Source organism: Protopterus annectens, chromosome 3.part0 (assembly GCF_019279795.1).
Source record: "Protopterus annectens isolate FY-2018-M chromosome 3.part0, PAN1.0, whole genome shotgun sequence".
Taxonomy (NCBI): domain Eukaryota; kingdom Metazoa; phylum Chordata; order Ceratodontiformes; family Protopteridae; genus Protopterus; species Protopterus annectens.
This window is the reverse complement of record NC_056731.1, coordinates 191,300,751-191,325,067: the sequence shown is the minus strand read 5'-3', so window position 1 is coordinate 191,325,067 and position 24,317 is coordinate 191,300,751. Positions and strand designations below refer to the sequence as shown.

General features: G+C 44.8%; 1 protein-coding gene across 1 annotated transcript in view; it reads right to left on the bottom strand.

The window, feature by feature from the left end:
* The window catches only part of LARP4B (La ribonucleoprotein 4B), a 2,371,531-nt gene that overhangs the window by 1,103,412 nt on the left and 1,243,802 nt on the right, over positions 1-24,317 (bottom strand). The window lies entirely within an intron of this gene.

Below are 24,317 nucleotides of genomic sequence, written 5' to 3'. Positions count from 1 at the left end.
TGACATAACTTTGTATGTTAGGCAGAGATCGCCCCCGAGTAGGCGATATGCGATGGAGTAAAGCTGTAGTTTTTTGAGACAGTCTGCATAGGGCATCTGTTTGAGGCCATTAATCCTCTTTGTGAGGCATTTCTGTGGTCTTTCCAGTTGTTGTAGATGTCTTGTGAGGTACATACCAAAAGGGGCGTTGTACTCTATATAATGGGTCTAATGAGTGATGAGTAGAGGGGAACAATGACCTCTTTTTTTCTGGATGAGAATCCTTTTGTGATGAGATGAGCCACATAGAAGGATTTCCTGACCACTGTGGCGATGTGATTATCAAAGGAGAGACTACTGTCCACCTGTGTCCCAAGGTCTCATCACATTTTCGGCATTAAGTAGACTACCAGCTATGTGGTAGTTCATGGGTACAGAGTTTTTACCAAAGGGGATGACAATACACTTTTTGGCATTGAGCTTCAGGCCATGGCTTTGAAACCAGGTATTTGTCTCAGTGAGGCCCTTTTCTAGTTTGTCTACATCGTTAGGAGTTTCGATTATGGCTCCTTGTTTGCATTCATCTGCAAACTTTGTTAGCCAAAGACCTGTGTTGGCCTGCACTTCAGAGAAGTAGATACCAAACAGGAGAGGACAGAGGACTGAACCCTGTGGTACTCCACTTGACACTGGTCTGATGTCGGATTTGGAATCCGCTACTTTCACAGTGTGGGTTCTGTCCATGAGCCAGTTGGCAACCCATCTTGTGACATAGGGATTTATAACTAGTTTAGTGAGCTTATCTATAATTCCAGAGTGGGGGGTGGTTTTGAAAGCCTTGGCGAGATCGAGATAAGCTGTGTGAACCATTTTACCCTCATCTATGGCTTTGGTGACTGCTTCAAAGAAGTCAATCAGGTTTAGGAGACATGCTCTGCCGTTTACAAATACAAACTGGGTAGGGTCCAGAGTCTGGAGATTACCAATGTCTTTGCTTATGAGTTCCACGATGATATGTTCCATGGCCTTGCAGACCAGGCTCGTCAGGCTAATGGGGCAGAAGTTCCCGGGGTCCATCTTGGCGCCCCCTTTGTGGAGTGGGATAACCGTCGCGGTGTGCCATTCAGTGGGTACAAAGCCTGAGGTGAGGCTATGACTGAACATGGTACTTAGGTAGGGTGCCAGTTCATTCTGTAGTTCATGTAGAATGCAGCCTGGGATATTATCAGGTCCCATGGATGCTGTGTTCTTGGCTTTGGAGAGTGTGTTTTTTACCTGGGCAGCCATGATTATAGGAACTTTGCATTCTTCCGGTATAGAGACGGGCCCTCTAGGGGGTGAGAGGGGGGTAAAGTTAGCACTGAACCTATCTGCTAGGATGTTGGCAATATCAGTTGGTTCTGTATATTTAGTGCCATTGTGCTGTAACTCAGAGCAGATCTCAGTGTTCCCATTTAGATTCTTGACATAGCTATAGAATGCTTTGTGGTTGTCTTTAGAGTCAGTGGCAATTTTGTTTTCGTAACTAGCTTTGGAGGATTTTATGAGGGATCTCAGCTTCTTACTGAGGTTGACCAGTGAGTTCCCTCCAGTTATGGGATTTTACTCTTTTTTGCAACAGTTTCTTTCTTCTGTTGTAGAGTTTGTTTATGGCAGAGGACCACCAGATGGCTTCCTTTTTTTGGAGGATAACATCTTGGTTCTATTAGGGATAGCATGATCCATGCACTCGTGTAAGTGCTTATAAAGTGCATTTGTGTAGGATCACGTTGGACTTCCCCTGGAATGTGTGTTGTGATTAGAAAACGCTGGGAAGAAACTGCCCATTGCCATACTCTTAGGGCTTCGCGACAGGGAATAGGATCTGGTTCCTCCTTGTTTGTTTATGTACCAAACCACAGACATATTGTCTGATTGGATCACAACAGTCCCTAGAGTGAGAGAGTCCTTTAGTGCTTGCAAAGCAAAGCAAGAAGCACTGCTCTCATCTCTAGAACATTTAAATGCAAGTTGAGCCTCGTGATCTTGCCATGTACCGTGGACTGTTCTTCCCAGATAATCCCCCCCACCCTGTCTGGGAAACATCCATGGTCACTGTAGCTATTGGTTGAAGTGGAACAAAGGGTCTGCCTATTGTCACACGAGTGGAGTGCATCCACCATCTCAAGTCATTCTTGCAAGATTCTGTTATCCTCATCAGATGAGAAATTGGAAGCTCTTGAAGAGACCATTAGGAGAATCATAGCTAATGAGGTATCCTCATGTGCATTCCGGCAAGAGAAAACTACTGTAATCATGGAGGCCATTGTTCCTAATAAGTAGAATATTTTTTTTATCTCAATTCATCCATGGGAAGGAAGTGAAGATTTTGATTCTGAGAGAGCTAAATTCTTTCTGCTGGAAGACATGCTATCATCAAATGAAGTGTCTAGATCTGCACCTATTAATGTAAAGTGAGAGGGCAACAAGGGCAGATTTGCAAATTTACTGTACATAATGCCCAAATGATTGCAGATGTTCTAATGTTAGATCCCTGGCTTGATAGAGTAGATGGTGGCAGACAGGAGCCAGTCGAGTCGCACACACACAACACACAGAATCGTACACAGAAGGTGTGAGTGACTACTGCCATACATTTGGTGGCAATATGGCTGGCTGTGACCAAAAGGACAGAGCTCTGAGCGGATAATGGCTGGCTCCAGCGGCTGCATCCAGCCGCGCTTCTTGATGTCCTGTCCATTTTTATGTGGCAGTAAGCATCTTGAACGTCTATCGAGCACATCCAATTGTCTTTCCCTAAAAAGGAAAGAATAGACTGCAATGTCACCATTTGGAACTTTGACTTTTTGACAGATTCGTTTAACTTGTTTAGGTCCAATATGGGTCTCCAGTCCCCTGTTCTTTTTGGCACTAAAAAGAATCTTGAGTAAGTTCCGAATCCTATTTGGTCTGTGGGGACTTCTTGGATGCCTTTTTTGGAGCAACTTTTGAACCTCTATAGCTGCTTGTTTCTGAAGGGCCGCGGTGGTGCAGCGGTTAGCATTGTCACCTCACAGCAAGAGGTTCTCCCATTCGATTCTCAGCTGGAGCGCCTTCTGTGTGGAGTCTGCATGTCCTGCCCGCGGTTGAGTGATGTTAAAGACATGCAGGTAGGTGCATGCGTGAATGGGAGTGCCTTCTTTGAAGGTTGGGTATTGGGCTGGCAACTCAGCACCATAAAAATCTACTGCCAACCATTAGCGGACAGGAATTCCACTGTGGCGCCCCTAACCGGGAAAAGCCGAAAGACATTACTTCACAGTTGCTTGTCCCCTTAGATTGGGTGGAACATTCTGGAGGGTTTTGGTCTTTGAGACAGGTAAGCAAAAGGGGATGGCGCATTCTCAGGATATCATGTTTAGTACCCATTTGTCATTTGTGATACTTCGCCAGGCTTCAATAAACGTCCCGACTGCCTCCAGAGTACAGCAGTTGGGCCTCCTTTCAGGATTGCTGATAAGGGCATCCGTGAAAGGAATCATGGTCACCCTGGTTATGCGGAACCCTCTGCCTCTGGGGCGGCGTCTAACATTATTATCTCCCCCTCTGCCCCTGGGGAAGGTACCACCCCATGCGTCTTGGAAAAATCTCTGGGATCTTTTCAACCACATCTTTCCACTCTTCTGACAATGGAATTTAAGGTGGACAGCTGGGAGGAGACCTTCTCATTCACCTCTGCAGCTACTGAACCTTGTAGAGTATCTCCTAGCTCTTTCAGGAGATCTCTTTGTAACCTTGTAAAATGGGATACGTAATTCAGCAATCACAAAGAAAAAGTCGCAGAAGAAAAGGTATGCTTCCCATATCTGTCCATCGTTCTTGAATCTTTATTGAGAGGATGAACAGATGAGGAAGTCTCTGCCATTTCCTTTTTGTGGACGCTGCCACCACCACAGCATCTACAGGTACTCCCTTTGTTAAGAATTCTTTGCCCAGAGGAGCTGACAAAAATATGTTTGGTCTCCGAAGAACCGGTTACAAAGCGTCAGGTGACTCCCACGCCTTTTGACTAACCAGATCCATTAGTTCATCGAAAGGCAGGGACATCCAGGAGGCTGAAGGTTGAGATCCGAAAGCCTTCAGGCACACTGACGCCTCATCAGAAGGGGTAGTGGTCTGCCAGCTGCCTATTTGCTTAAGGATCTCCAGAATATCTGCGAATGAGATATCATCAGAGGATGACTTTGGGGACCCTTCCGACTCATCAAGGTCAGTGTCTGGAGTAATGGACTCATCTGGGGAGTCAACATGTTTCCTCTTGCAGGTTCTCGTCTGAGGTGGCTCCTCAGAAGGATATTCTGGGGAGGCCTCGATGAGAGGGGTTCACCCAAAGGGAGATCCTGAGGCTTTGGGTCTCTGCTGTCTTGAGGAATGGGTGGTGCTGAGGCAGTAGCCGGTGCCTTGGGGGGAAGAGTACTGGTAACCCTCTTTGGTGCTGAATGGAAAGACAACACACTCCTCATCAGCTCAAAGGCGGATCCTGCCGGTTCCGAAGACCTCCCTGGCTCCAAGGAGACAGAGGGAGGCAACAGAGCCAATGAGATCGAACCTGAGGCCGATGTAGGAGCCTAACTAACCCAAGCCGACGCTCCAATGGGTAAGCTCGGCACCGAAGATCGGGGCCTAGAATCCCCCTCAGGGCCGACCAGGGAATCACAGCTCCCAGACTCACCGGACGGCACTGAGAGAGTTGGAGCAGAAGTCAGCTCCGTGGAGACCAACAGGAGTTCTGGAACCGACAAATCCACAGAAGGTGGCACTGAGCACTCTGGCTCCGAAGGACCAGCTTGGCTTGGAGGAGGAACAATAGTGGGCACAGTAGGCTCCGAAACCAAATGGGTACGAGCCGAGAACAACTTAGTCAGTGACGGTGACTTAAGGAGTCTAAGCACCACCCATTCCACGTCCTCATCAGATAAGCCTCTTGTAGACTTGGAAGATAATGAAGGGGACTGAGACCTATGGAGGATAGGTGATCTCAAGGTCGGAGAAACTGGCGAAATTTCAATGGACCAGCTCTGAACAGAGGTATTTTGTGGCTCCAAAGGCTTTGGAGCTGAAGAACCAGTCCTGTCAGCCATAAGAACTTCCGACGGCTCCGAAGACTGCGGAGCCGAAAAAGTAGTGGCCTTAGAAATTTTAGGTAGTTTGACTGGCGGTTCCGAATGAGCCGATGGAGATGGTCTTTTGTGTGATTTTCCTTTTTTAGAAGTAGATGAATAAGAGGAAGAGCTATGAATGGCCTCTTCAAGGGAAGGTTTTAAAAGCCATTTAAGAATCAACTTGTTTCTTCTCTCCTGAAGAACTCTGGCACTAAACAATGACAGAAGGTGCAGTCCCCTTGGAGTTGGATAACACCAACACAATAGACACAAACAATATTGTCCATCAGTGATGGACATCTTTTGCGAACATTTCTGAGATTTTTGAAACCCAAAGGCTTACGTTCGCTTTCTTTCAGTTCTTTAGACATTTTGACACAAACAAAGGAAGCCTACAGGCTATATCAAACACAAAAATATTTAAAGACTAATGCTACCAAAACAATACAAGTAAGAAAGACTAGGGAAGAAAATTAAAACCTCTAACTTAAACAGCTCTGATTTTCAAACACAGACTATTGAACAGGACAAGCCCTCTAACTAAAACTGGTGTATAGCTCTCTAATTTATACGAGCTATGAAGACACAAAACTACAACAAATAACCACTACAGGGATACCAAGGCCTATAAAGTAATGGCAAAAGCCGTGCCTGAGGAAACAACTACCTCTAATGAGGAAAAAAACAGCAAAGAGAAGCCAATGAATACAATCTACTGGTGATAGAACTATATACCAGCAAAGAAAATGAAGTTATGTACTCACCATAACGTTTCATGTGAGTTGTTCCATCTCGCCTTCATTCTTAACTGATGGGTTCGGAGCAGAGACACGGCCGACTAGCAAGCTCAAAGTTCTCCAGTAGCTCGAGACCCAACCCCTTATCCTACAATGCACTGCTGGAATTACCTCAGATCTTGTTTGCTGCATACCATATAGAAGTACAATAATTATTCTGCCTAGGAATGAAGACACATTAAAAAACCAGGATGAAGACAGCCTCCAGCTCAACTGCCAGCCAGGAGGGGAGGGAGGGACGTGAGAATGAAAGCGAGATGGAACAACTCACATGGAACGTTATGGTGAGTACATAACTTCTTTATGTGAAGCTGTTCAATCTCATCATTCATTCTTCACTGATGGGTAGCGTCCCTAGCACCCTAATCTTGTGTGGCTCACGGAAGTACACTCTTCAGAAAGTACAGTTGTGTACACTTACCATAAATGTAGATGTTAGAGTGTATTCACTGCTGCAGTCATTACATTTGGGTAATCTGCTGGAAGGTTGCCCTCAGTTGGCCTGAATTCCAATGTCTTGGGTCCTGCGTCGGTTGCTGTCTCCTCTTCCATGACGTCAGGTCATCAGGGGTATAAAACAAGCACCCAACGCCATTTTCTTTAGTTTTTCTTGTCCCAGATGTCAGGTGCCCCCAAAAAGGTAGCAAAAATATATATACATAAAAACTATATATACATGCATCAATATAAACTTTACCTTCATCTGCAAGCAAATACACCACATAGGTTGCAGAAGATAGAGAAGGAAAGATAAACTCCAGAATGAAAGGGGGATGGCGGGCGGGTAACCTGGACTGCAACACTGAATACACTCGAACATCTACATTTATGGTAAGTGTACACAACTGTACTATGTTCTTTGTGTTTCACTGTTGCAGTCCTTACATTTGGGTAGAATCCCAAAGCTATGGTTGGGAGGCTGGAGCTAAACAGCATTAGATGCGGCTATAAGGCCCTGCAGTACTGCAGTGGCAAAGCCTGCCCTGGACTTGAGTAGAGAGGCAAATGATAATGCTTTGCAAAGGTGTGAACAGAACTCCAAGTAGCAGCCTCTAGAATGTCTTTGGTTGGTACTCCTCTGAGAAAGGCTGCTGAGGTAGCTGCAGCTCTGGTGGAATGAGACCCAATGCCCTTGGGCACAGGTTTGCCATGGCGTAAGTAGCAGAAACTAATGCAGTGGCTTATCCACTTTGAAATAGTCTGCTTTGAAATAGTCTTTCTTTCTGATCTTGCAGCATATGTCACTAGTAATTGCTCAGTTTTTCTTAGAGCTTTAGTCCTGCTCAAGTAGTATCTTAGCTGTCTGTGTATGTCCAAGGAATGCAGAATTCTCTCCCCCTTGTTCTGCGGATTTGGATAAAAATTTGGCAGATAATTAGTTTAAGAGCCACAATGGAAACCACCTTAGGCATAAATGTTGGATTTGTCCTCAGAGACACCCTGTCTGGGTAAAATATGATAAAAGGCTCCAGAGTCATGAGGGCCTGTAGCTCTGAGACTCTTCTTGCTGAAATAATTGCTAGCAGCAGAGCTGTTTTTCATAAGAACTTTATATCAGCAGTAGCAGCTGGTTCAAATGGAGGCAGGGTTAGCTTTTCCAACACATAACTGAGGTCCCATGCAGGTATTGGTGATCTTCTAGGAGGCCTTAAATTTTTTGCTCCTCTAAGATACTGCTTTAGTAAAGGATGAGAAAAGACTGGTGGCTCTGTATTGTAATGAGCCGAAATGGCAGAGGCATGGATTTTAATTGATGAGAAAGATAGGCCTTTGTCAAGCATCTCAGTCAAGCATTGCAATATCTGAGGAATATTTGGTTCTGCTGTATCAGTTCCTTGTGCTCGATTCCAAGCACAGAATCTCTTCTATTTATCAGCATAAGATTTTCTAGTACTAGGCCTTCTGGCTTCCAAAATTACATCCATCACAGCTTTACTGAGAGGTGTTGTTTGTATAACTACATGATCAGCCATGCTGCCAGGTTCAGTGTCTAGAGTTGATTGCGCAGGATCTGATTGTTTTGCTGGGACAGTAGTTGAGGTCTTTGACGTAAGGTCCAAGCTGGGTATTGAGACAAGTTCCTTAGGATTGGGTACCAGTACTGACGGGGCCAGTCCGAGGCAATTAGAATCATCTTTGGTTTCTCGTCTGACTTTTAGTAGGTCCTTGGGAAGAAGAGGCAGAGGAGAAAAGGCGTAAACTGACATGTTTTTCCAAATGAAGGATAGGGCGTCCACTTTCCATACTTGTCTGTGATAAGTCCTTGTGCAGAATCTTTTCAACTGATAATTTTGAGGATAGGCAAATAGATCTATGTCTGGGCTCCCCCATTTCTTTGTTATGCTGAAGACTTGTGGATCTAGTTTCCATTCGTGAGGGTCCATAAGGTTTCTGCTTAAATCATCTGCCAGAGAATTTTGTTTTCCTGGCAGGAATTGAGCTTGAAGATGTATTTGCTAAGTCAAAGCTGTGTTCCACAGTGCCATGGCTAATCAGCAAAGGGGGTATGAGTGCGTTCCTCCCTGCTTGTTTATATACCACATAACCATGGAGTTGTCTGTCTTTATCAGTAGTTGTCCTGGATAAAGTAAGTCCTTGAAGGCTGTCAGGGCATTCTGAACAGCTAGCATCTCTTTCTGGTTGATATGTAGATGCATTTGTTTTGGGGTCCATATGCCCTGAATGTATCTTCCCACCATGTGGGCCCCCCCAGGCATAATCTGATGCATCTGTTAAGGTTTGGCTGGCAGGGGGTAGAGTGAAGGCCCATCCCATGTTTTGGTGACATGCCCTTGCCCACCATAGAAATTCCTGTTGTAGGCAGGGAATGAAAGGAATCATTGTTTCCAGACTGTGACAATGTTGACTCCATAAACCTTTTAGGTATCACTGAAGTTTCCTCATATGCAGTCTTGCATATGGAATCAGTAGAATGCAGGATGCCATGAAGCCCAAAGCCTGTAGAATTAGTCTTGCAGATAACTGGGTTTTTGTTGCCATCAGTTTGAAGTAAGTAGTCAGTTGCCTTTGTTTGTCTGGCATGAGGTAAGCCATCTGGGCAGTTGTATTCAAGCTTGCACCCAGGAATGTTACCTTTTGAGAGGGTACCAGTTGTGATTTATTTTCGTTTATTGTGTACCTTAGGCATGTTAGAAGCCTTTTCACAAATGCCAGGTGTTGAAGAATGTTCTTGTTTTCTGCTCGAGTGAGACAGTCGTCCAAGTAAGGATATATTTGTATACTTCTTTGTCTGCAAAAAGCAATTACTGGTACCAGGCACTTTGTAAAGACCCTGGGCACAGTAGATAAGCCAAAGGGCAGTGCAGAAAATTGGTAATGCATTAAGCCAGCCTTGAATCTGAAGTATTTTCTGCACGATTGCCTTATTGGGAAATGCAGGTATGCCTCTTTTAGGTCTAATGTCACCAGCCAAGTATTCTTGCCCAGCATGAGCAGAAGCTGCTGCAAGGTCAGCATTATGAATTTTGGAATGTCCAGGTATGTGTTCAAAATCGATAAATCCAGTATTGGCCGCCAGGCCTTGTCCTTTCTGGGTACCAGGAATAGTCGAGTAAAAACCTTGTCCTTTTTCCTGTTCTGGTACTGGTTGAATGGCCCACATATCAATAAGGGACGTAACCTGTTTCTGTGCCTCTGCCCACTGATTTTTTGACAGATCTGGCCAACTGTTTGCCATTGGCAGAGTATGGAAATGGAATCTGTATCCCTGTGATACTATGTTTAGCACCCACTTGTCCTGGGTTATTAACTGCCAATTTTGAGCAAAAAGTGCTAATTTTCCCCCTAAGGGTGTTGCCAAAAGGTAAGTGCTTGGTGAAGGCAGAGGGAAGTCATTGGGACTGTTTTCTGTAGGTTTGCGCTTTATCTCCTCCAGATTTGGAGGTAGAAGCGCCCCATTGCTTTGACCTGTATGAATCTTGTGCCTGGTATCTGGAACCCTTAGTTCATCTGGATTTGCCCCTTTGAGCTCTGTCAGACACAGGAAAGGACCAATTTTTTGTAGGCCAGTCTCTACTGAATCTTGGTGGCTGCATTTGTAAGAAGTCTTTTACAGTTTGCATAGACTTAGCTTAGTCTTCCATTTTCTTTAAAACCTCTTCTGCCTTAATACCAGAGTATCATGCTGTAAAGGTGCATCCAGTAATTCAGCTTTAACATGATCAGGCAAATTTTGCTCTTGTAGCCAGGCATGCCTCCTAATTACAGATCCAGTAAATGCGGCCCTGCAGGAGGCCTCTAAGGAATCAAAACCACATTGCAAAGTATGCTTTCCAACCTGTTCAGCTGCATGCAATAATTCCTGCAATTTTTTCTGCACATTCAGAAATCAACATCATTTTCTGTTTCAGCAATCCCATAACATGTTGTTGATACTTGAGCATATGAAAATGGCATGTTAAGGCCCTAACTGCCAAGGTTGCAGTTGTATAAACCTTTTTTCCCCATCTATCCAGTGCCCTTGAATCTCTGTCAGAAGGGGTAGGATTTTTTGCTGTTGAGGCCTTAACTCCCTTTGGACCATGTGAAATAGTTTCAGGATCAGCAGCAAGGTTTCTAAATAAAAATTTGTGAGAGTCAGGGACCCTGCAATATCTGTCAGGCTTGCTGGGAGCCAGAGGTCAGGGGTCAAGCTTGACTCCGAAGACACATCATCCACAATGTCTAAAACGGGGTATTGGCTAAAGGCCTGTGCTGAGGGAGAGGGAGGAAATCCCTGAGCCTCTTTTTTGATTCTGAGAAATCTTGACTCTCTCCCAGTGAAAATGTTCCCTCAAAGTATGCAAGGTTTCTCCAAATGAATAATCCTCAGGAGGTGATGCAGACGGTATAGACACCTCTGCATCAGAATCATCATAGGGAGGTACAGATAATTCCTGATCAGAAGAGGAATCAGAAGAAATAGAAACCTGATCTGAAGATTAATAATCAGTGTCTTGCCTAGGCCTCTTATCAGGAGGGGGATGGGAACCCCTGATCAAGGTAATAAGGTCTTCAGCCATTTTGATCATTTGTTTTTTAGGCATAGCGGCCTGTGCACATGGCTCATGCGTCAGTTTTTTTAGTTTTAGAAGTTGCTTTTGTCTTTGGTTTTGCAGCTGCGTCGGTTTGATATAAAAATGTTGAGGCCTGAATACACCCTCAGAAGCCAGTGCCTGCTTAGTGGCTCTGGACCCATCCGAGGGAGATACATCCGTGGATCCAATACTTTGAGTATCTCTCGGCATGCCAGACTCCACATGGGTCTCGGTAGGGGCCTACGACTTGAAAGTAGCAGGTATCGGGCTGCGAAACTGCCGCACTGAGTACCGGCGAACCGGCGACTGGCTAAAGAGAAGCTTCGTCATCGGTTTTGGACCTCGACTGTCTGTCTCTGTCCTTTTCTTTGCGTTTTTTATGTACTCCGGTAGTCGGATTGTTATCCGACATTTCTGGGTAGTTAAATCTGTTTCCAAAATACTTTGAGACAAAAATATACTGACGCTTATTAGTGTGTTGGTTAAATCTAGCACAAAACCGACAGCCAGGCAAGTTGTGATCAGAGCCTAGGCAAGGAATACAGTATAAATGGAAATCCTTATGAGGTATTTGCTTCCCGCAAGTAATACAATTATTAACTTTTTCATCGGTATGGAGCAAGAAAAGAGTTTCCCCAACAGGGTACTTAGCTTTAGTGAAGACTTCGGTTCTGAAACTCAAACTCGAATATTTCAGGAGTCGGCCGACCGGCACTTGTGAAATGCTTCTGCTTCGCGCACCACGCGGTAAGAAAGACTAAAGAAAATGGCATTGGCTACTTGTTTTATACCCCTGATGATCTAACGTCATGGAAGAGGAGACAGCAACCGACGCAGGACCCAAGACTTTGGAATTCAGGCAGACTGAGGGCAACCTGCCAGCAGATTACCCAAATGTAATGACTGCAACAGTGAAACATGAAGAACATCTGTAGAACCAAATGAAGCCCTGTGTCCCTGGAGGCCTTATCCACTTTGTAATGAGTTATAAAAGTGTGAGGTTTAGACCATGTGGCTGCTGCACAGATGTTGTCCAAAAGTAATTTGGCTTGAAAGGCTGAAGAGGTAGAAACTGCTCTGGTTGAATGAGCCTTTACTTTACTAGACAAGGGCATGTTATGACAAGAATATGTGTAAGTGATGCAATCCGACAGCCACTTAGGGTTGTTTTGGCAACTGGTTTACCTTTCCTGGCCTCAGAAAAAGACACAAAAGCTGATCTGATTTCCCAAATTCTTTTTTTCTGTCCAAATAAAATCTAAGTTGTCTATAAACATCGTGCTTGTGCAACATATATTCCAATTTGATGGTATAATTAGGGAAGAAAATGGGCAACTCAATGACTTGATTAACGATAATCTCAGAACATACTTTAGGCAAAAAGGATGGATTTGCCCCGAGAGATACTCTATCAGCATGGAAGACCATATAAGGGGGCTTGATGTACAGAGCTTGGAGCTCTGACACACTGCGGGCTGAAGTGATGGCTACTAAGAAGATAGGTTTCCATGACAGAAATTTTAGTTCACCAGATGATGCAGGCTCAAAAGGAGGAAGAATGATACGAGATAACATAAAATTCAAATTCCAGGGGGAATAAGGTGTCTTCATGGAGGCCTCATGTGAAAAGAACCTTTTAGAAAAGCCTTAGACAATTGGTGAGCCATAATATTCAAAACATAGATTCCTAGATGGAAATTAGATACAGCAGCTAAAGTACAGTTGTGTACATTTACCATAAACGTAGATGTTCGAGTGTATTCACTGTTGCAGTCATTACATTTAGGTTATCCTGCTGGCAGGTTGCCCTCAGTTGGCCTGAATTCCAAAGTCTTGGGTTCTGCGTCGGTTGCTGTCGCCCCTTCCCTGACATCAGGTTGTCGGGGTTATAAAAGATGCAGCGACACCATTTTCTTCAGTTTTTCTTGCCCCAGATGTCAGGTGCCCCCAAAAGGGTATGCTAAATATATGTAACACATACATGCCTCAAAATAAACTTTACCTTCATCTGTAAACAAATACACCACATAGGTTGTATAGATCAGAGAAGGAAAGATAAGTTCCAGCAAAAATAAGGGGGATGGTAGGTGGGTAACCTGGACTGCAACAGTGAATACACTCGAACATCTACATTTATGGTAAGTGTACACAACTGTACTATGTTCTTCGAGTTTCACTGTTGCAGTCATTACATTTGGGTAGATTCCCAAAGCTATGGATGGGAGGATGGAACTAAATAGCATTAGGGGCGGCTATGAGGCCCTGCAGAACTTCAGTGGCAAAGCCTGCCCTGGATTTAGAGTAAAGTTTCAAATTGTAATGTTTTGTAAAGGTATGCACTGAACTCCAAGTAGCAGCCTCTAAAATGTCTTTAGCTGGTATTCCCCTGAGAAAGGCTGCGGAAGTGGCTGCAGCTCTGGTTGAATGCGGCCTAATGGCTTTAGGCACAAGTTTGCCATGCTGAGAGTAGCAGAAACGAATGCAGTGACCTATCCACTTTGAAATAGTCTGCTTGGAGATAGCCTTTTCTTGTGATCCTGCAGCATATGCCACTAGTAATTGTTCCGTCTTTCTGAAAACTTTAGTTTTATCCAAGTAGAATCTAAGTTGTCTGTGCACATCCAAAGAATGCAGAATTTTCTCCCCCTTGTTCTGTGGATTTGGATAAAAAGTTGGCAAATGAATAGTTTGGATAAGGGCTACACTGAATACTACCTTAGGCATAAATGTAGGGTTTGTCCTCAGAGAGACCCTGTCCGGATAAAAAATGATAAAGGATTTCACAGCCATGAGAGCCTGTAGCTCTGACACTCGTCTTGCAGAAGTTATTGCTAGGAACAGAGCTGTTTTCCAAGATAAAAACTTTATATCTGCAGTAGTAGCTGGTTGAAAAGGAGGTAAGGTGAGTTTTTCCAAGACATAATTGAGGTCCCATGCAGGTGTTGGTGTTCTCCTTGGAGGCCTTAAATGTTTGGCTCCTCTGAGGTACTGCCTTAATAAAGGATGAGAAAAGAGTGGTGGCTCTGTATTGTAATGAGCCGAAATGGCACAGGCATGGATTTTAAACAATGAGAAAGATAGGCCTTTGTCCATCATCTCAGTTAAGTATTGCAAAATCTGAGGAATATTTGGGACAGTTGTATCAGTTCCTTGAGCTTGGTTCCAAGCACTAAATCTCTTCCATTTTCCAGCATAGGATTTTCTAGTACTAGGCCTTCTGGCTTCCAAAATGACATCCATCACAGCTTTACTGAGAGGTGTGCTTTGTATGGCTACATTATCCGCCATGCTGCCAGGTTTATGGTCCTGAGTTGGCTGTGCAGAATCTGATTGTTTTGTTGGGACAGTAGATGGGGTATTTGAGGTAAGGTCCAGGCTGGGCAATGAGACAAGATCCTTAAGATTGGATATCAGTGCTGGCGTGGCCAGTTTGGGGCAATCAGAAACATTTTTGGTTTCTCCTGTCTGACCTTTAGGAGCACTTTGGGGAGAAGAGGCAGTGGAGGAAAGGCATATACTGATAGGTTATTCCAGCTGAAAGATAAGGCGTCCACTTTCCATGCTTGTCTGTGATAAGTCCTTGAGCAGAATCTTTTTAGTTGATTGTTGTGAAGGGAGGCAAATAGATCTATGTCCGGGCGTCCCCATTTCTTTGTTATTATGCTGAAGACTTGTGGATTCAGGTGCCACTTGCGGGGATCCATGAGGTTTCTGCTTAGTTCATCTGCCAGAGTATTTTCCTTTCCTGGCAGGAATTGTGCCTGCAGATGAACTTGGTAAGTCAATGCTGTGTCCCATAAAGCCATGGCTAGTCTGCAAAGTGGGTAAGAGTGGGTGCCCCCCTGCTTGTTTATGTACCACATGACCGTGGTGTTGTCTGTCTTTATCAGAAGTTGTCCCAGATGAATTAGGTCCTTGAAGGCTATCAGGGCATTTTGAACAGCTAGCATCTCCTTTTGATTGATATGCAGATGCATTTGGATTGCGGACCAGATGCCCTGAATACCTCTTCCTGCCATGTGGGCACCCCAAGCATAATCTGATGCATCCGTCGTAAGGTTATGCCTGGCTGGGGGTATTGAGAATGGCTGTCCCTTGTTTTGGTGACAAGCCTTTACCCACCATCGAAACTCCTGTTGCAGGCAGGGAATGAGAGAAATCATTGTTTCCAGGCTGTGGCAATGTTGGATCCAGACACTTTTTAGGTACCATTGAAGTTTCCTCATATGCAGTCATGCATATGGAATTAGTAGGATGCAGGATGCATGAAGCCCAAAGCCTGCAGAATTTTTCTTGCAGATAACTGGGTCTTTGTTGCCATTTCCTTGAAATAGGTAGTCAGTTGCCTTTGTTTGTCTGGCGTGAGATAAGCCAACTGGGCAGTTGTACTTGTGAGGGTACTAGTTTTGATTTATTTTCGTTGACTGTGTACCCTAGGCATGTTAAAAGTTTCTTCACAAATGCCAGATGCTGTAGTAGAATGTCCTTGTTCTCTGCTTGAATGAGGCAATCGTCCAAGTAAGGATATATTTGTATTCCTCTTTGTCTGCAGAAAGCAATTACTGGTACCAGGCACTTTGTGAAGACCCTGGGCGCAGTAGATAAGCCAAAGGGCAGTGGAGATAATTGGTAATGCTTTGAGCCAGCTTTGAATCTGAGGTATCTTCTGCATGACTGATAGGGACATGCAGATATGCCTCTTTTAGGTCTAAAGTCACGAGCCAAGCCTTGCTGCCCAGCATGGGCAGAAGCTGCTGCAAGGTCAACATCTTGAATTTGGGTATATCCAGGTAAGTGTTTAGAATAGATAGGTCCAGAATTGGTCTCCATGCTTTGTCCTTTCTGGGTACCAGGAACAGTCGAGTAAAATCCTTGTCCCTGCTCTTGCTGTGGCACTTGTTGAATAGCCCCCATGTACATGAGAGAGGCAACTTGTTTTTGAGCCTCTGCCCATTGATTTTTTGGCAGGTCTGGCCAACCGTTTGTCCTTGGCAGGGTATGTAAGTGAAACTTGTAGCCTTGTGACACTATGTCTAGAACCTATTTGTCCTGGGTAATAATGTGTCAATTTTGAGAGAAAAGTGCTAGTTTTCCTCCTAAGGGTGCTGCCAGAAGATAAGTGCTTGGTACAGGCAGGGGGAAGTCATTGGGACTGTTTCCTGTATGGTTGTGATTTGTCCTCTCCGCTTTTGGAGGTAGAAGCACCCCATTGCTTAGATCTGTACAAACCTTGTGGCTGGGATCTGCCTCTAGGGCGTCTGGATCTGCCCCTTTGAGGTCTGTCTGACACTGGAAAGGACTAATTCTTTGTAAGCCAGTGTCTGCTAAACCTAGGAGGCTGTACCTGTAAGAATTCCTTGACCGTTTGCATAGATTTAGCTTTGTCCTCCATTTTCTTTAACACCTCTTCTGCCTTAACACCAAACAGGGTATCATGCTGTAATGGAGCATCTAATAATTTTTCTTTGACATGATCAGGCAGATTTTGTTCCTTTAACCAAGCATGCCTCCTAATGACAGAACCCGTAACAGCGGCCCTGCAGGAGGCCTCTAGAGAATTAAAACCACATTGCAAAGTATGCTTTCCAACTTGTTCAGCTGCATGCAATAAATCCTGCATTTCTTTGTTTTCTGCACATTCAGAATTTATCAACATTTTCTGTTTAAGCAGTGTCATGATATACTGCTATTTGAGCATATGAAACTGGCAATTTAAGGCCCTTATAGCCAAGGTAGCAGATGTGTCAGAGGGGTAGGATTTTTTGCAGCGGAAGCCTTAACTCCTTTGGGACTCTGTGAAATAGTTTCTGGGTCTGCAGCAGGGTTTTTAAAAAGGAATTTATGAGAGTCAGGAACCCTGTAATATCTGTCAGGCTTAACAGGAGCTAGAGGTAAGGAGTCAGGAGTAAGAACAGACTCTGAAAACACAATATCTAACACAGGTGGGATGGCTAGTGGCCTGTGTTGAGGTAGTAAAAGGAAATCCCTGAGCCTCTTTTTAGATTCTGAAAAATCTTGGCTCTCCCAGTGGAAATGCTCCCTCATGGTATGCAAGGTGTCTCCAAATGAATAGTCCTCTGGAGGAGAAGCTGAAGGTATACATTCTTCAGCATTAGATTTCTCATAGGGGGGAAGAAAATATTCCTGATCAGAAGAGGAATCAGAAGAAATAGAAACCTGACCTGAAGATTCATAGACGGTCTCTTGCCTAGGCCTCTTATGAGGAGGGGGATGGGAACCCCTGATCAAGGTAATTAGGTCTTCGGACATTTTGAGCATCTGTTTTTTGGGCATAGAGGCCTGTCCACGTGGCTCTGGAGTTTGTTTCTTTGCTTTAGAAGGTGCTTTAGTCTTTGCCTTTGAAGCTGAGGTTGATTTAATGTAAAGATGCTTAGGTCTGAATACACCCTCAGAAGCCGGTGCCTGCTCAGCGGCTCTGGACCCATCTGAAAGAATGGTGTCCGAGGCTCCAATACCTTGAGTTTCCAGTGGCATGGCCGACTCCATGTGGGAATAAGTAGCGGCCCGTGACTCTAAAGTAGTGGGTGTCAGGGGCTGCAAAAGCGCCTCACTGAGAACCAGCAAACCGGTGACTGGGTTAGGAGAAGTTTTGTCGTCGGTTTTGGGCCTCGGTTGTCTATCTCTCTCCTTTTGTGTTTTTAGTGAACTCCGGTAGTCGGATGGCTATCCGATGACATTTCTGAATAATTAAATAAGCGTCCAAAATAGTTTAAAGCAAAATCATATCGACTCTTAATAGTGCATTGGTTAAATCTAGCACAAAACTGACAACCTACAACGTTGTGATCAGGGCCTAGGCAAGGAATACAGTAAGAATGAAAGTCCTTATGAGGTATTTGCTTTCCACAGGAAATACAATTATTAACTTTTTCTGACCTCGGTCTGGAGCAAGAAAAAAGTTTCCCCAACGGGGTATTTAGCTTTAATGAAGACTTCAGATCTGAAACTCGAACATGAAAATCTCAGGAGTCGGCCAACAGGCACTTGCGAACTGCTTCTACTTCGGGCACCGTGCGGCAAAAAAAACTGAAGAAAATAGCGTCAGCCGCATCTTTTATACCCTGATGACCTGACATCAGGGAAGGGGCGATAGCAGCAGACGCAGGACCCAGGACTCAGGACTTTGGAATTCAGGCTGACTGAGGGCAACCTGCCAGCAGGATTACCCAAATGTAACGACTGCAACAGTGAAACACGAATAACATCTTAGTATTTCAGTATCGGTTGCTGTCGCTGCAGGACTGACGTCAGGTTGTCAGAGGTATAAAAATAGGCTGCCGGCATCATTACATCAGTTTATTTTTGCCCCAATGTCAAGAGCCCCCCAGTAGGGAGCTAAGTTATGGTGGGGGAAAACACCACCAGTAAAAAGTAAATATCAATACCAATACCCCTGAAAAAGGGGGTGGGTAGTAAAAGGCATAGAGAGTTTAGAGAGAGAGAGACAGAGAGAAAAACCAGGAGGATGGAGGGAGGGAAACCAGGACTGCAACAGTGAATACACTCGAACAGCTACATTTATGGTAAGTGTACACAACTGTACTATGTTCTTCGTGTTTCACTGTTGCAGCCATCACACTTGGATAGACTCCCACAGCTGAAGAAGGGTGGATGCAGCCACGAAGACTTAGGGCTGGCTAGAATGCCTTGCAGGAATACTGTTGCAAAACCTGCCCTGGATTTGAAAAAGATAGGCAAGTGGTAGTGTGAACAGAACTCCAGGTAGCAGCTTCCAGATGTCCCTGGTAGGGACTCCCCTGAGGAATTCTGTAGAGGTAGAAGCTGCCATAGTAGAATGTGTTCTGAGCCCCTGAGGAGTTGGTTTCCCATGGTGCTTGTAGCAGAAATGGATGCAATGTGCTATCCATTTGGAAACAGTTTGCTTTGAAATGGCTTTGCCCTCTGCCCCTGTTGCAAAGCCAACTAGTAATTGGTCAATTTTTCTGAAGGGCTTAGTCCTATCAAGGTAGAATCTGAGCTGTCTGTGCACGTCCAATGAGTGCAGGATCCTTTCCCCTTTATTTTCAGGATTAGGGAAGAAGGTAGGCAAGTGGATGGATTGATTGAGAGCCACACTGGACACCACTTTAGGCAAAAAAGGATGGGTTAGTCCTGAGGGAAGCTCTGTCCGCATGGAAAATAAGGAAGGATTCCACAGCCATAAGTGCTTGTAGCTCAGACACTCTTCTAGCTGAAGTGATAGCCAGAAGCAAGGCTGTTTTCCGAGAGAGGACATTTAACTCTGCTGACACTGCAGGCTCAAAGGGGGGCAGTGGTGAGCTTTACCAGTATAAAAGTTAAGGACCCAAGCAGGGGTGGGTGCTCTCCTTGGAGGCCTTCAGTTATTTGCCCCTCTCAGGAACTGTTTGATAAGAGGGTGAGAGAAGAGAGATGGCTCAGTGTTGTAATGAGCCGAAACGGCAGAGGCATGGATCTTAATGGAGGACAAGGATAGGCCTCAGTGGAGAAGATCTGCTAAGTAATCCAGGATTAGAGGCAAGGAGGGCAGGGTTGTGTCCTCTCCTTCAGACTGAATCCAGGAGCAATACCTTTTCCACTTATCAGCATGGGGTTTCCTTGTACTGGGTCTTCTGGCTTCAAGAATTATGTCCAGCACCTGCTTGCTTAGGCTGGTTACTAGGGGAGAATTCAAGGAATAAGCCAGGCTGCAAGATGTAGGGCTTGCAGTTGCGGATGCAAGATCTGTCCCGCCTGCTGAGAAAGCAGGGTTGGGTTCTGGTGTAGGTGCCAGGGTGGCACCGGTGACGAGCTTCGCAGGAGTGGGTACCAGTGTTGCGTGGCCAGTCCAGGGCAATCAGAATTGTCCTTGGTCTGTCCTGTCTTATCTTAAGCAATACTCTTGAAAGGGGGGGGCAGAAAGGGAGATTTACCCACTGGAAGGATAGGGCATCCACTTTACAGACCCTGCTGTGAGGTGTCCTGGTGTAGAATCTACTGAGCTGGTGATTGTAGGGGAGGCAAAGGGATCCACCTCTGGGGTCCCCCATTTCTGAATCAGAAGGTTGAAGGTGCTGGGCTCTAGTTGCCACTTGTGTGGGTGTAGGTGATTTCTGCTTAAATCGTCTGACAGTGAGTTTTGTTTGCCTAGCAGGAATTGAGCTTGCAGATGGGCCTGCATGTCCAAGGCCATGTTCCACAGGGCCATGGCTAGCCTGCAGAGTGGGTTCCCCCTGCTTGTTGATGTACCACATAACTGTGTTGTTGTCTGTTTATATTAGCAGGTGTCCTAGAAGGGATCTGAAAGCTGTCAGAGTGTGCTGCACAGCTAGCATTTCTTTTTGCATTTGATTTGGGCTCCAGTGGCCCTGAATGCACTTGTCGTCCATGTGTGTCCCCCAGGCATAGTCTTGATGGATCTGGGTGGCATGGGGTTGGGTAAAGAACAGTCCCTTGTTGAGGTTGCATGCTGCTGCCCACCAAAGGAACTCTGTCCTTAGACAGGGTATTATGGGAATGACAGTTCCCAGGTCCTGAGAATGTTGGCACCAAAGACTTTTTAAGTACCAGTGAAGTTTCCTCATATGCAGTCTGGCATATGGAATTAGTAGGATGCACGAGGCCATGAAACCTAGGGCCTGCAGGATTTTCCATGCGGATAGCTGGGTTCTGGTGGCCATTTGAGTAAAATAACCTGTCAGATAGACTTGTTTTTCTGGAGTGAGGAATGCCATCTGGGATGCTGTGTCCAAGCTTGCTCCCAGGAATACAATCTTTTGACTGGGGACTAGTTTTGATGTCTTTTCGTTGATGGTGTACCCCAGGGAGGTTAGAAAGTTTTTTACATATGTCAGGTGCATTCCTGACTATCTGCCTGAATCAGGCAGTCGTCCAAGTATGGGTAAATTTGAATATTTCTCTGTCTGCAGTAAGCAATGGCTGGGGCCAGGCATTTTGTGAATACTCTGGGAGCAGTGGATAAGCCAAAGGGAAGTGCAGAGAACTAATAATGCGTAGATCCTGCCCTGAAGCGTAGATATTTTCTGCACGACTGCCTTATAGGGATGTGCAGACAGGCTTCTTTTAAGTCTAGGGTGACTAACCAGGCATCCTTGGCTAGCAAAGGTAGAAGCTACTGCAGGGTAAGCATTTTGAATTTGGGTACCACCAGGAAGGTGTTGAGAATGGAAAGATCCAGGATTGGGTGCCAAGTGCCCTCTTTTCTGGGTACCAGGAAAAGTCTGGCATAGAACCCTTGATCTATCTGTTCCACAGGAAGAGGCTGAATTGCCCTTATAGAGAGCAAGGATTGGACTTGGTTTTGAGCCTCTGCCCACTGGTTTAGAGAGAGGTCTGGAAACCCTTTTAGGGTTGGCAGGGAGTGGAAGTAAAATTTGTACCCCTGGGATACAATGTTGAGGAACCATCGGTCTTTGGTGATGGGAATCCAGTTTTTTGCATGAAGGGCAAGTTTTCCCCAAGGAGCTCAAGCAGTTGGGCAGAGGAGAAGAGTGGAGTTGAGCAGTCATGGGAATTCTTTCCGAAAGGGGGTGGTTTAGCACTCCCTGCTTTAGAGGTGGAGGCACCCCATTGCTTAGATCTCTGCATACCCTGACACTGTAATCTGGGGGGGTCTGTTTCCCCTGGGTCTAGTTTGAGATGGCCTTGAGGGGGCTGGAAGGGATCAATGTTTCAAGGGACAATGCCTACTGAATCTAGGAGGCTATATTTATAGGAATTCTTTGACTGTCTGCATAGACTTAAGCTTTTTCTTCCATCTTTTTAAGAACCTCTTCTGCTTTGGTGCCAAACAGATTGTCCTTGTTCAAAGGAGCATCTAGTAACTTGGATTTGACGTGATCTGGTAAGCATGCCTTCTCAGTACAGAACCAGTGACTGTGCAAGATGCTTCTAGGGCGTCAAAGCCACACGGCAATGTATGCTTGCTGACTTGGCTTGCAGAATGCATAAGCTCTTGCAATTCTTTATTTTCTTCACAGTCTGTAAAGGTAGCTATTTTTTGCTTAACAAGTTCCATAATATTTTGTTGTTACTTCAGCATGTGAAACTGACAATTCAAAACCCTAATGGCAAGAGTTGCAGAGGTATATACTTTCTTACCCCATCTGTCCAAAGCTCTGGAATCCCTGTCCGAAGGGGTGGGATTTTTAGCTGTAGTTGTCTTGATACCCTTAGGCCCCTGGGAGTAGGATTTTTGAAAAGAAATTTGTGACAGTCAGGTACTCTCTAGTACCTGTTTGGTTTCCTAAGGGCAGGGGGTCAAGTATCAGGCGTAAGACTGGATTCCATAAAGACATGAACCACTTCCAGGACTGGTGGTATTGCTAAAGGCCTGTGTTGTGGCAAGTCTAGAAATTCTGAGTCTCTTTTTGGACTGAGGATAATCTTGGCATTTCCAGTGGAAATGCTCTCAAAGTATGTAAGGTTTCACCAAAAAAAAACCCTCTGGAAGAGAGGCAGAGGAAATGGATTCCTCTCCATCAGAATCCTCATATGCAGATAACGGCATGTCTTCATAATCAGAACCCTCAGAGTCATCGGACTCTTGGTCTGTTGAAGCTGCTGGGGACTGGTCTCTCTCTCTCTCAGCAGGGGAAGGCTGACTTCCCCTAATCAGCATAATAAGGTCTTCTGCCATTCTAAGCATTTTATTTTGTGGCAAGGGAGCTGCATGCGCTTTGATCGTCAGTTTTCTAGGTGTAGCGCATACTCTTGGCCTTAGAAACTCAGTAGTTTTAGACAACTGAAGTAAATGGTTTGTATAGAACATCGGTAGTGCGAAGAACTTCCTCAGAAGCCGGTGCCTGCTCAGCAGCTCCAGAACCATCTAAGGTAGAGACATCCGCCGGTTCCATAGTCGAAGAAGTAACTCGCAGTATACCAGACTCCAAATGGGTCTCGGTAGATGCCTGTGAATCTACTGAAGCGGGCATCAGGGGCTGTGAAAGCACCTGAGTACTTGCAAATTAGCGACTAGCTTAACGGAACTGTTATCAGCATTGAACCTGTACAGTCTGTCTGTCTTTATCCTTACGTTTTTTCGTAATAGCGGTAGTTGGATGGCTTACTGAATTCATTTCGGAACACAGAGATCAAGAACGAAAGTATTTAGTGACAATAAGGGCCTGATGACTAATGGTTCGGGCGTTGAACAAGGCACAAAACCGACAGCGAGGTACGTAGTGGTCTGGGCCTAGACAGGTGATGCAGTAAGAATGAAAATCTTGGTGTAGTATTTGCTTTCCGCAGGCAAGACAATTAATAACTTTTTCTGACATTGGTTAGAGCAAGAAAAAAGGATCCCCAACGGAGTACTTAGCTTTAGAAGACTTCAGGATGATTCAATTTGTAAACGAAAACTCAGGTAGCAGCCGACCGGCACTTGTGAACTGCTTCAAGCTCCTCTGCAAGAAAGACTGGGTACTGGCGTCAGCTGCCTGTTTTTATACCCCTAACGACCTGAGGTCAGTCCTGGAGCGACAGCAACAGACACAGAAATACTAAGTCTCTGCTATTCGGGCCGACTGAGGGCTACCTGTAAGCAGTTAACCCAAGTGTGATGACTGCAACAGTGAAACACGAAGAACATCCACCAGTAATCCTGTTCTCTTTAAAAACTCCTTTAATCATCATCTTTTTTCTCTCTGGCTCTGCACATGTGCCAAATCAACACTCCCTAAAACCTGACTCTTCCTATTATAACAACATAGCCTAACTCATCTTTACTAACCAATAGTATTTCCTTCTAAGTCTATCAATTTACTCATAAAAAAACTTCACATTTCACTAAATTAATATTCTACTCGTAAGACCTTACCACTGCAAACACTGTATAACTATATTGACTACATGAATTATTGCATGATGATTGTATTTACTATAACTGTACTAGTTTAACTGCAGCCCACCCTCCTCTTGTGAGATGAATACCATAAATGTAAATAATACAGTGTGCCTAGCTTAGACGAGTGTTTATAATAACACTGTATACCATAAATGTAAAAATCTCTTGTGTGCTTAGCTTTATCTAGTGATTACATTGCACTGTAAACTCCTGTATTGTTTTTTGTTAATATCATGTGGTTGTTCATATTATGATTGCTGTTTAACCTTTTGGAGCTTTTCTTCCTGGGCCTTCATTGAAAATGGGCTCAACTTGACTGACTAGACCTTCCCGGTAAACAAATGCAAATAACGATAAATAAATAAAGCATCATGTAAAGGATCTGTTGCAGACTTGCAAGACTGGTGCCTGTGTAACTTCTAAAATGTCCCATTAAGATGCTGAAAGTTCCCTGCATCAAGAGTGGTTAATGCTACTCAAACTTTCATATTCAGTGGTCTAGGCAATCTAAACATCCCGC